The 13,397-nt window shown below is 46.4% G+C and overlaps 1 protein-coding gene across 3 annotated transcripts in view; it reads left to right on the forward strand.

The window, feature by feature from the left end:
- The window catches only part of LOC135385487 (complement C3-like), a 290,804-nt gene that overhangs the window by 194,485 nt on the left and 82,922 nt on the right, over positions 1 to 13,397 (forward strand). The gene's annotated exons all lie outside the window — the stretch shown is intronic.

Genomic DNA, 13,397 nt, shown 5'->3' on the forward strand with positions numbered 1-13,397 from the left:
GTCAGTTATGGAACAGACACTTATTTAGGGATAGACAATGGCTAGAGAGTAATGTGCATAATATCACAATGCACATTGTTGAACTTCTGGTCTTGAAATAGTATTGAAATATGAAACTCCTGTTACTTATGTTCCGTGATGATACATCTTCAACTCCACTAGGCTGAGTCTGGAAGTATTCATAAGCAAAATGGTCAGCTAAAACAAGCTACAGATTTCACTAAATACTGAGGTCAGCGCCCGAAAAAAGCAGTAAAATGGTTCTGGTCGAATTATAATATAATATCGAATTATATACATATATATATGTCACCAAACCCCAGTCCCGTCGAAGGCAGCGCTGACTGCCGAAACGTCCACCCCTATCCCTATATGTGTTGATAAACCCCCCTTTGTGTTTCCCTGTAAGCTCTTTGTCGTCCTCTGATTTTTCCTGCTTATTTCATTCTCGTGGTCAACCGCCCTCCTAAGCTTCTCATCTCTCTCTCTCTCTCTCTCTCTCTATATATATATATATATATATAGATAGATAGATAGATAGATAGATAGATAGATACTCACGGAACGATGCGACAGCACCAGAGAACACGTGTTTCGCCGTGTGTGCGGCTCGTCAGCTCTGGGTAGCTGCGCACCGTTCGGGACTGGCAAACCAGGGGTCACTCAGCGAGCGATATACACCTGGAAGGGTGACTGAGCACTCCTCAATGCCACATGCAAGCCAGTGAATTATAATGAGGGGAAAAGCCATTAACGAAACAAGTAAATGACACTAGACATGTTTGAAATTCAAAACTAGCGATTAAAATGGCTTCTATATTCTATGGCTTTTTCCCCTCATTATAATTCACTGGCTTGCACTGTGGCATTGAGGAGCGCTCAGTCACCCTCCCAGGTGTATATCGCTAGCTGAGTCACCCCTGGTCTGCCAATCCCGAACGATGCGCAGCTACCCAGAGCTGACGAACCACAAACACGGCGAAACACGTGTCCTCTGGTGCTGTCGCATCGTTCCATGAGTATCTGTTTCTCTGCGTGCAGCCATAGAAGCCATTTTAATCTCTAGTTTTGAATTTCAAACATGTCTAGTGTCATTTACTTGTTTCTTTAATGGCTTTTTCCCCTCATTATATATATATATATATATATATACATATATATATATATCAATATGCAGGGTGTTACCCTATAAAAGTCTACCAGCGCCGGCATGCCGTGCTTTGCAAATACTCAATGCGCGCGCAACATTATGTTGTCTACGTGTAAAGCTCTTACGGACAATCAACCATGCTAAATTTAAGCGCGATTGAACTGCGCTGTGTGAAGCTATAACGCGAAATGTGCGATTGCCGTACTCAAAACAACCAAGATGGCGGTGTTGCGAAGAGCACTTCTGATGTTGCCAACGCTGCTCCCCAGACGGCGACGAGTCGCACAACATCACGCAGCTAGCCATGTGGAACTGCGGTTCCTCATAACCTGCTTGTCGTTTCAATTTCGCTTCCGTGTTTGGAAAGCATTATGTGCAAATTAACCTTTTTGAGGTATACGACAACTATCAGAGCCCACTGACTCGGACTGACACAGCCCAGTGCGGTGGCGTGCATATTTATGCATTCGTGCATAAATGTGCACACCTCTCTCTGCATGTGCAGTTCGGGGAGAAATAGTTCATTGAGCATTTCAAGGTAGTTGACGGCGCGAGCGGTACTGGGGAAGAACAACTGGCCAATCACACTTTGGTTCCAAATTCCACCCCATACAACAGGAAGGGAGTTGCCTCAGGACAGAAGCCGCCGATATTTCGAACAGAGACTGTTCTTCTTCTGGGCACCGTCCTCATCATTGGCATGGTATTTAAAGGGTTAGGTGTGACGTGTTTAAAGGTTCATGCGAATTGTGGGTCAACAGCCCGGAGGGAAGAAAGGTTCCGTACGGGTTTTTACGGCCGGAGTGAATGGCTGTTTTGTTAGAGTGTGGAGGGGATTATGTGAACGTAGTGGTCTAGGCTACAGACCGGTTACAGAAAAATGGAAAGTTAACGAACACGTGGACGAAACGGGACAACAGGCAAGAATTGGCAAGCATAGCGAAAGATAAGGAGGTTAGTGGTTACGTGGGGAAAAATTCCAGAACCAGCAAAGGTTGCTTTTTTTTTTTTTTTTTTAATATTTGTAATGCAAAGTTGTGGCATGCAATAAAGAAAGTAGAAAGCAGTGGCCATGCATAACATAACAGATGATAATGGAGGTAGAAGGGAAAAGCATATTTTATTTGTGAAGTGTTTCTAGGGTGCCTTGTGATTTGTTGATACCGGACGGGTGAAGAGCGTTGAACTTGTATATGAGATAAGACTCCCTATCACGTCCGTCACGTGTGGATCTAAACCCGGTTTCTAGAATATATAGTTTAATGTTGTCAAAATTGTGACCAGGAACGTTAAAGTGTTCGGCGACTGCTTTGGGGAGTTTGTTGGACGTGTCGGTTCTGTGTCCGGTAAGGCGGTTGTTCATTTGTTGGCCGGTTTCACCAATGTATTGCATAGACCAGTCGCCGCATTCAATGCAGTATATGACATTGGAGCTTGTGCATGTGAATGCGTGGTTAACGGGGTGGGTGTAATTGCTCGCAGTGCTTTTGATGGAGTTAGCGTGTTGAACGTGCTTGCATGTTTTGCAGCGCGGGAGGTTGCAGGGTCGTGTTCCCGTGTACGGGGTGCTTGTTTTGCTAATTTTGGCATTGACCAAGGAGTCTGCCAGGTTTTTTGCACGTCGGTATGTCACCTGTATAGGATTTGTGAATATATTGCTAAGTCGGTCACTGCTTTGGAGGAGGGGCTCGTGCTTCTGTAGAATGGCTTTGATGTTTGGAAGTGCGTTGGAATATCTTGTGATGAAGCTTATTTGGCACGCGTCAGGATTTTTTCGGTTTTCCAGAACCTCGTCTCGATTGAGTGTAAGTGCCTTGCGACGGAATTCGGTTAGGAGGGAGTCTGGATAGTCCCTTTGGGCAAGTGTACTGCAGAGTTCGTCAAGCTTCTCAGCGTAATCTGTGTCGTTTGAACAAATTCTGCGTAGTCTTACACTCTACCCATTAGGAATTCCAACCTTACAGTGGCTCGGGTGGTGACTCTTGAAGTGAAGGTATTGTTGTTTGTCAGTTGGCTTTTTGTACAGGGTTGTGATGAGGTTGCCGTTGTCTAGTGATATTGTGGTGTCGAGGAAGTTAATTAAGTGAGTTGACTGTTGTGATGTGAACTTTATGTTGCTATGCGCGGTGTTCAGTAGATCTATGAACTTTTGAAATTCATGTTCCCCGTGTTCCCATATTATAAGTATATCATCGATGTATCGAAGGTACACCGTGGGTTTCAATGAGAGGGCGCTGAGAACTTTGTTTTCTAAGAACCCCATGAAGATATTTGCGTATGTGGGTGCAACAGGTGTGCCCATACTTGTACCGTGTACTTGTAGGTAGTGTTCGCCATTGAACTCGAAGTAGTTCAGTTTAAGGACCAAGTCCATTAGAGCGAGTATGGTTTCCGTGTCTTTTCTGGTGTTTGTTGTAGAAAGGCTATTGCAGAGGGCTGTGATTCCGTCGTTGTGTGGGATGTTAGTATACAGTGATGTCACATCCAGCGTGGCTAGTATTGTGTCCCTACCAAATGTACGAGTGTTGTTTATATCCCTGATTATTCTGTACGGTCGACAGCACAACATGTCATCCAGGAATTCGAAGCACTAGTTTCCTTCATCACAAACAACAGACCAGGCGCTGAAATAGTACTGACAACGATACTTCCCCGAAGACAGAACAAACACCGAGCACACATATACCAGGACACATGGCTACACGAGTTCGACAGGAAGGCGCACGCTGTCAACAACCACCTCATCCACATGCGTCAGGTACACACCAACGTTATGGTTATCACACACGCAGCTTTCGAATACCACGCTGAAGCACACCTCGCTCGGGACGGCATCCACCCAAACCACGCAGGCGTACAAGCTATGGCACACAACATCAAACACCTAATGGTCCATAGATGCCGTCCTACACTGACAAACGCTCAAACACAACATCATCAACCAGCTTACACTTTAAGTGCCAGCACCGCAAACACGCCAGAACACACGATGGCATCAAAGGGGACCACAACGACCACTGCACCCACGCATACACACGCGGCAAACGACAACACTCCGAACACAACCCGCACACACACAAAGTTCACGCAAACTGTGACACGGAAAACCACAAGCACGCAAACACAGACAGATGACATCGAGGAACACAGCGAGTCTCCACAGCAACTGACCCCACAGCCACCGACCCCACAGACACGACGCACGCGCACATCACGCAGAAAACACCGTTGACTATCTAATCACCAGCCTACCATGCAGTCAACGAACTTTCTACGAATGCGAAAACTCATGGAGAAACGTAGCCGATACCTACATCATCTACGGATCTACACCCACCACCTGGCTCACAACACAGTACCTAAAGGCCTCACCCCTAAAACAGTTCCTGCATTAGGAAAACTGACACCTGAACTAGAGCTAGAGTGGGCATCAACCCTTAACAACACAGCCCGTACGTTTCTAGAAATATTAAAGAAACAGTGCCACGCGCAACTCGCTACGATCCAGGCCCATATGAACAATATCAGTCTCACCGACGCGGATGCAAACACTCTCGAACTACACATTCAACAACTCAACCGCGAGCTAGCTAACAAGGAACACTCAAAACTCGGAAAACCTAATTCCAACAACGACACGGATACCGGACCCACTAACACGACACACGCAGCAGCCGAACAAATAATTTCCAGAACCACAACCACAACTCTCCGCAACATCGCTGAGTCACCCCGAGAAAACGCTGACGCAAGCACCGTAATAGATATATCACGCTCACTAACCAGCGACGAACTACAAGTCCTCTCTAGGGGGTTAACATTCTGCCCTACACTCAATTCTGTTAACGAATACGAAATCCACAAAGACATATCAGACTTTGCGAGACGGCTACGCCTTAGAGAATTCTTCGCTCATACAACACAAGAAAACAACAGCGACCCCCGACTACCATCAACCTGGACACCAAATCACGGCCGAGAACCCGCATTAGACCTGTACATTAAACAAGTAAGCAACGACATCCTTCGCGGTATTTCCCAAAGCTCGCGTGGTCACAACCTCACTAAAACACAGCGTGACATCATCAAAGCGCTAGCTGACAGAGATGATATCATTATCAAGCCCGCAGATAAGGGTGGGAGTATCGTCATCTGGCCCACAGATAAATATGTTTCTGAAGCTCAGAGGCAACTCAACAATACGCAACACTACCTCAAACTGGACCATGACCCAACAAAGGAGTACACGGCGCTAATAACCCATACCATACAGGACCTCCACGAACGAAAGCTCATCACACGTGATGACCTCAGATATCTCACCCCATCAAACACAGGCGCAGGTCGTTTCTATTTACTGCCCAAAATCCACAAGGTACACGCCAACGAGCTCTATACGGCTGACATCCCCGGCAGGCCAATTGTATCTAATAACAACACACCAACAGAAAGACTCTCGAAATTCCTGGACCACTATTTAAACCATATTCCGACAACACTGCCATCGCATGTACAAGACACACCCCACCTCCTCAGAATAATCAGGATATAAACAACACTCGTACATTTGGTAGGGACACAATACTAGCCACGCTGGATGTGACATCACTGTATACTAACATCCCACACAACGACGGAATCACAGCCCTCTGCAATAGCCTTTCTACAACAAACACCAGAAAAGACACGGAAACCATACTCGCTCTAATGGACTTGGTCCTTAAACTGAACTACTTCGAGTTCAATGGCGAACACTACCTACAAGTACACGGTACAAGTATGGGCACACCTGTTGCACCCACATACGCAAATATCTTCATGGGGTTCTTAGAAAACAAAGTTCTCAGCGCCCTCTCATTGAAACCCACGGTGTACCTTCGATACATCGATGATATACTGATAATATGGGAACACGGGGAACATGAATTTCAAAAGTTCATAGATCTACTGAACACCGCGCATAGCAACATAAAGTTCACATCACAACAGTCAACTCACTTAATTAACTTCCTCGACACCACAATATCACTAGACAACGGCAACCTCATCACAACCCTGTACAAAAAGCCAACTGACAAACAACAATACCTTCACTTCAAGAGTCACCACCCGCGTCACTGTAAGGTTGGAATTCCTAATGGGCAGAGTGTAAGACTACGCAGAATTTGTTCAAACGACACAGATTACGCTGAGAAGCTTGACGAACTCTGCAGTACACTTGCCCAAAGGGACTATCCAGACTCCCTCCTAACCGAATTCCGTCGCAAGGCACTTACACTCGATCGAGACGAGGTTCTGGAAAACCGAAAAAATCCTGACGCGTGCCAAATAAGCTTCATCACAAGATATTCCAACGCACTTCCAAACATCAAAGCCATTCTACAGAAGCACGAGCCCCTCCTCCAAAGCAGTGACCGACTTAGCAATATATTCACAAATCCTATACAGGTGACATACCGACGTGCAAAAAACCTGGCAGACTCCTTGGTCAATGCCAAAATCAGCAAAACAAGCACCCCGTACACGGGAACACGACCCTGCAACCTCCCGCGCTGCAAAACATGCAAGCACGTTCAACACGCTAACTCCATCAAAAGCACTGCGAGCAATTACACCCACCCCGTTAACCACGCATTCACATGCACAAGCTCCAATGTCATATACTGCATTGAATGCGGCGACTGCTCTATGCAATACATTGGTGAAACCGGCCAACAAATGAACAACCGCCTTACCGGACACAGAACCGACACGTCCAACAAACTCCCCAAAGCAGTCGCCGAACACTTTAACGTTCCTGGTCACAATTTTGACAACATTAAACTATATATTCTAGAAACCGGGTTTAGATCCACACGTGACAGACGTGATAGGGAGTCTTATCTCATATACAAGTTCAACGCTCTTCACCCGTCCGGTATCAACAAATCACAAGGCACCCTAGAAACACTTCACAAATAAAATATGCTTTTCCCTTCTACCTCCATTATCATCTGTTATGTTATGCATGGCCACTGCTTTCTACTTTCTTTATTGCATGCCACAACTTTGCATTACAAATATTTAAAAAAAAAAAAAGCAACCTTTGCTGGTTCTGGAATTTTTCCCCACGTAACCACTAACCTCCTTATCTTTCGCTATGCTTGCCAATTCTTGCCTGTTGTCCCGTTTCGTCCACGTGTTCGTGAACCTTCCATTTTTCTGTAACCGGTCTGTAGCCTAGATCACTACGTTCACATAATCCCCTCCACACTCTAACAAAGCAGCCATTCACTCCGGCCGTAAAAACCCGTACGGAACCTTTCTTCCCTCCGGGCTGTTGACCCACAATTCGCATGAACCTTTAAACACGTCACACCTAACCCTTTAAATACCATGCCAATGATGAGGACGGTGCCCAGAAGAAGAACAGTCTCTGTTCGAAATATCGGCGGCTTCTGTCCTGAGGCAACTCCCTTCCTACATTCTACCGGTTCGCTGGATTTCTACCCATCTACGTTCGCTACTGACGATCCGATGGCCTCAGGAGGTAAGCAACCCGTCCTCTCTTTCTCACATGTCGCACTCCTCGGGGATAGCTGTTACAAGTACATACACGAACACATCCCACACGGAGAACACGGACCTCACATACACTTTTCAAGCGGCGCAAAAATACGAGACATCATGACACATGTAACCGCCGCCCCACCGAACATCACGCACTTCATACTCCACGTAGGGACCAACGACATCGCACGGTCGACAGCACAACATGTCATCCAGGAATTCGAAGCACTAGTTTCCTTCATCACAAACAACAGACCAGGCGCTGAAATAGTACTGACAACGATACTTCCCCGAAGACAGAACAAACACCGAGCACACATATACCAGGACACATGGCTACACGAGTTCGACAGGAAGGCGCACGCTGTCAACAACCACCTCATCCACATGCGTCAGGTACACACCAACGTTATGGTTATCACACACGCAGCTTTCGAATACCACGCTGAAGCACACCTCGCTCGGGACGGCATCCACCCAAACCACGCAGGCGTACGAGCTATGGCACACAACATCAAACACCTAATGGTCCATAGATGCCGTCCTACACTGACAAACGCTCAAACACAACATCATCAACCAGCTTACACTTTAAGTGCCAGCACCGCAAACACGCCAGAACACACGATGGCATCAAAGGGGACCACAACGACCACTGCACCCACGCATACACACGCGGCAAACGACAACACTCCGAACACAACCCGCACACACACAAAGTTCACGCAAACTGTGACACGGAAAACCACAAGCACGCAAACACAGACAGATGACATCGAGGAACACAGCGAGTCTCCACAGCAACTGACCCCACAGCCACCGACCCCACAGACACGACGCACGCGCACATCACGCAGAAAACACCGTTGACTATCTAATCACCAGCCTACCATGCAGTCAACGAACTTTCTACGAATGCGAAAACTCATGGAGAAACGTAGCCGATACCTACATCATCTACGGATCTACACCCACCACCTGGCTCACAACACAGTACCTAAAGGCCTCACCCCTAAAACAGTTCCTGCATTAGGAAAACTGACACCTGAACTAGAGCTAGAGTGGGCATCAGCCCTTAACAACACAGCCCGTACGTTTCTAGAAATATTAAAGAAACAGTGCCACGCGCAACTCGCTACGATCCAGGCCCATATGAACAATATCAGTCTCACCGACGCGGATGCAAACACTCTCGAACTACACATTCAACCACTCAACCGCGAGCTAGCTAACAAGGAACACTCAAAACTCGGAAAACCTAATTCCAACAACGACACGGATACCGGACCCACTAACACGACACACGCAGCAGCCGAACAAATAATTTCCAGAACCACAACCACAACTCTCCGCAACATCGCTGAGTCACCCCGAGAAAACGCTGACGCAAGCACCGTAATAGATATATCACGCTCACTAACCAGCGACGAACTACAAGTCCTCTCTAGGGGGTTAACATTCTGCCCTACACTCAATTCTGTTAACGAATACGAAATCCACAAAGACATATAAGACTTTGCGAGACGGCTACGCCTTAGAGAATTCTTCGCTCATACAACACAAGAAAACAACAGCGACCCCCGACTACCATCAACCTGGACACCAAATTACGGCCGAGAACCCGCATTAGACCTGTACATTAAACAAGTAAGCAACGACATCCTTCGCGGTATTTCCCAAAGCTCGCGTGGTCACAACCTCACTAAAACACAGCGTGACATCATCAAAGCGCTAGCTGACAGAGATGATATCATTATCAAGCCCGCAGATAAGGGTGGGAGTATCGTCGTCTGGCCCACAGATAAATATGTTTCTGAAGCTCAGAGGCAACTCAACAATACGCAACACTACCTCAAACTGGACCATGACCCAACAAAGGAGTACACGGCGCTAATAACCCATACCATACAGGACCTCCACGAACGAAAGCTCATCACACGTGATGACCTCAGATATCTCACCCCATCAAACACAGGCGCAGGTCGTTTCTATTTACTGCCCAAAATCCACAAGGTACACGCCAACGAGCTCTATACGGCTGACATCCCCGGCAGGCCAATTGTATCTAATAACAACACACCAGCAGAAAGACTCTCGAAATTCCTGGACCATTATTTAAACCATATTCCGACAACACTGCCATCGCATGTACAAGACACACCCCACCTCCTCAGAATAATCAGGGATATAAACAACACTCGTACATTTGGTAGGGACACAATACTAGCCACGCTGGATGTGACATCACTGTATACTAACATCCCACACAACGACGGAATCACAGCCCTCTGCAATAGCCTTTCTACAACAAACACCAGAAAAGACACGGAAACCATACTCGCTCTAATGGACTTGGTCCTTAAACTGAACTACTTCGAGTTCAATGGTGAACACTACCTACAGGTACACGGTACAAGTATGGGCACACCTGTTGCACCCACATACGCAAATATCTTCATGGGGTTCTTAGAAAACAAAGTTCTCAGCGCCCTCTCATTGAAACCCACGGTGTACCTTCGATACATCGATGATATACTTATAATATGGGAACACGGGGAACATGAATTTCAAAAGTTCATAGATCTACTGAACACCGCGCATAGCAACATAAAGTTCACATCACAACAGTCAACTCACTTAATTAACTTCCTCGACACCACAATATCACTAGACAACGGCAACCTCATCACAACCCTGTACAAAAAGCCAACTGACAAACAACAATACCTTCACTTCAAGAGTCACCACCCGCGCCACTGTAAGGTTGGAATTCCTAATGGGCAGAGTGTAAGACTACGCAGAATTTGTTCAAACGACACAGATTACGCTGAGAAGCTTGACGAACTCTGCAGTACACTTGCCCAAAGGGACTATCCAGACTCCCTCCTAACCGAATTCCGTCGCAAGGCACTTACACTCGATCGAGACGAGGTTCTGGAAAACCGAAAAAATCCTGACGCGTGCCAAATAAGCTTCATCACAAGATATTCCAACGCACTTCCAAACATCAAAGCCATTCTACAGAAGCACGAGCCCCTCCTCCAAAGCAGTGACCGACTTAGCAATATATTCACAAATCCTATACAGGTGACATACCGACGTGCAAAAAACCTGGCAGACTCCTTGGTCAATGCCAAAATTAGCAAAACAAGCACCCCGTACACGGGAACACGACCCTGCAACCTCCCGCGCTGCAAAACATGCAAGCACGTTCAACACGCTAACTCCATCAAAAGCACTGCGAGCAATTACACCCACCCCGTTAACCACGCATTCACATGCACAAGCTCCAATGTCATATACTGCATTGAATGCGGCGACTGCTCTATGCAATACATTGGTGAAACCGGCCAACAAATGAACAACCGCCTTACCGGACACAGAACCGACACGTCCAACAAACTCCCCAAAGCAGTCGCCGAACACTTTAACGTTCCTGGTCACAATTTTGACAACATTAAACTATATATTCTAGAAACCGGGTTTAGATCCACACGTGACAGACGTGATAGGGAGTCTTATCTCATATACAAGTCCAACGCTCTTCACCCGTCCGGTATCAACAAATCACAAGGCACCCTAGAAACACTTCACAAATAAAATATGCTTTTCCCTTCTACCTCCATTATCATCTGTTATGTTATGCATGGCCACTGCTTTCTACTTTCTTTATTGCATGCCACAACTTTGCATTACAAATATTTAAAAAAAAAAGCAACCTTTGCTGGTTCTGGAATTTTTCCCCACGTAACCACTAACCTCCTTATCTTTCGCTATGCTTGCCAATTCTTGCCTGTTGTCCCGTTTCGTCCACGTGTTCGTGAACCTTCCATTTTTCTGTAACCGGTCTGTAGCCTAGATCACTACGTTCACATAATCCCCTCCACACTCTAACAAAACAGCCATTCACTCCGACCGTAAAAACCCGTACGGAACCTTTCTTCCCTCCGGGCTGTTGACCCACAATTCGCATGAACCTTTAAACACGTCACACCTAACCCTTTAAATACCATGCCAATGATGAGGACGGTGCCCAGAAGAAGAACAGTCTCTGTTCGAAATATCGGCGGCTTCTGTCCTGAGGCAACTCCCTTCCTACATTCTACCGGTTCGCTGGATTTCTACCCATCTACCCCATACAACAGTTTTTTTGTGTGTGTTTTCTGGGTTCACGTAAGCGGTCATGCGGTAGCGGCAGACAGGAGCATCGCAGAATGAAATGCAAAGGCGGCTACACCCGTCCCATTGCAAAACGGTCCGAAGGACGGCTCCTGTGTTTCCTTCCTCCATGGGCCTAGCGCTTCTTTGTTCTTTTTTTTTTTCGCATGAAGTATAGGCCGCACATTGACGTAAGCAGCGTGCAAAACCGTTGTTGCAGTGTTCGGGGAGAACCACCGAAGAACAACCTATTATACCATGAAGAATCGCCGACGTTTTTCGTTGTGGCCTATTTGCAAAAATACTGAGGCATATTGGATGTGCTGTTAACATTACATTACACAGTATAGCAGAGGCAGACAGAGCTGGAGCACGCGTTGCGCCACAGTCGTGCAAACACGCACATCGCTCATATATATAGGCTGCCCTACCTGGGGTAGGCACTCATCTTTGACGTGATAATAGTTGGTCACCAGACGACCGACAACCTTAATCTACTTCAGAAACTTCAAGATTCTTAAACTACGTTAGTCAATTAAAATTCACTAGTCAATTTTTAACTTGGGGGAGGCCAGTAGCATTTTGAAATAGACCTAAGAACCAATAGGCTCTCCGTGCAAAACTGCATGAGGCAACAGAATTGGGCGCAGACCTCGAAGAAGGATTTGTCCCCCAATTCTGCTACCAGTAGGGCTGGCTCCAAATGAGGTCTGTTTATTGCTAGTGCAATAATAATACCAGGTGTTGATAATACCAGGTGTTCTAAAGGACGGGATGTTCCGGTCGAGAAAATAACTGTGGCATGGAAATCATCGAAAACTTAGCCGGCAGTGTAACGCCGCTAGAAAATCGTGTCGAGGACACTCACCGTACGTTTATTTTTCAGACTCGTATGAAGAATTAGAAGCCACCTTGTGCCTTACGGGAACAACATCAACCTGTAGACATCAAGGAAATGTTGTTAATGCTGTTCTTGAATCCCCCAGCACGTACGCGGGCAATCCAAATCAAAATATCTCAGCAAGGACGCAACTTGATTTATATCCAAATTTTTTAGCAAAACGTGATTGAATCCAAACCCAAATATTTCAGAAAAACGTGATTGAACCCAACTTCAAATATTTGAGCAAAAACGTCATTCAATCCAAATCCCTAAGCAAAAATATGATTCAGTCCGAATCAAAATCCCTGAGCAAAAGTGTGATTCAATCCAAATCCAAATGCGGCTCATAATGAAGACGCCAATCAATCCAAATCCATTCTGCCAGCCTCTCTTGGATATAAATGAAATCCGAGGTTTCAAATCCCCGACACTGCCTGCAACCAGCACCTTCTGGTCTTCTTCTCGTTTCGCCGCTGTAAATTGAGCTTCGGCTTCTTCGCTCATCTGGGCAAGGCATCTCTTTTGCTTTCTGCATTCCGCGCCTTCCTTGCAACAATGTGTTCGGGATTAGGAACTCTCTTCGGAGGAGTCATCCTAGAGAAAGGCCTGGCGGCTTGTGCTGTCCACTCCCGCCACCTGAATCACCACGCTTCACGT

The sequence above is a fragment of the Ornithodoros turicata genome, chromosome 2 (genome assembly GCF_037126465.1).
Source record: "Ornithodoros turicata isolate Travis chromosome 2, ASM3712646v1, whole genome shotgun sequence".
NCBI lineage: Eukaryota > Metazoa > Arthropoda > Arachnida > Ixodida > Argasidae > Ornithodoros > Ornithodoros turicata.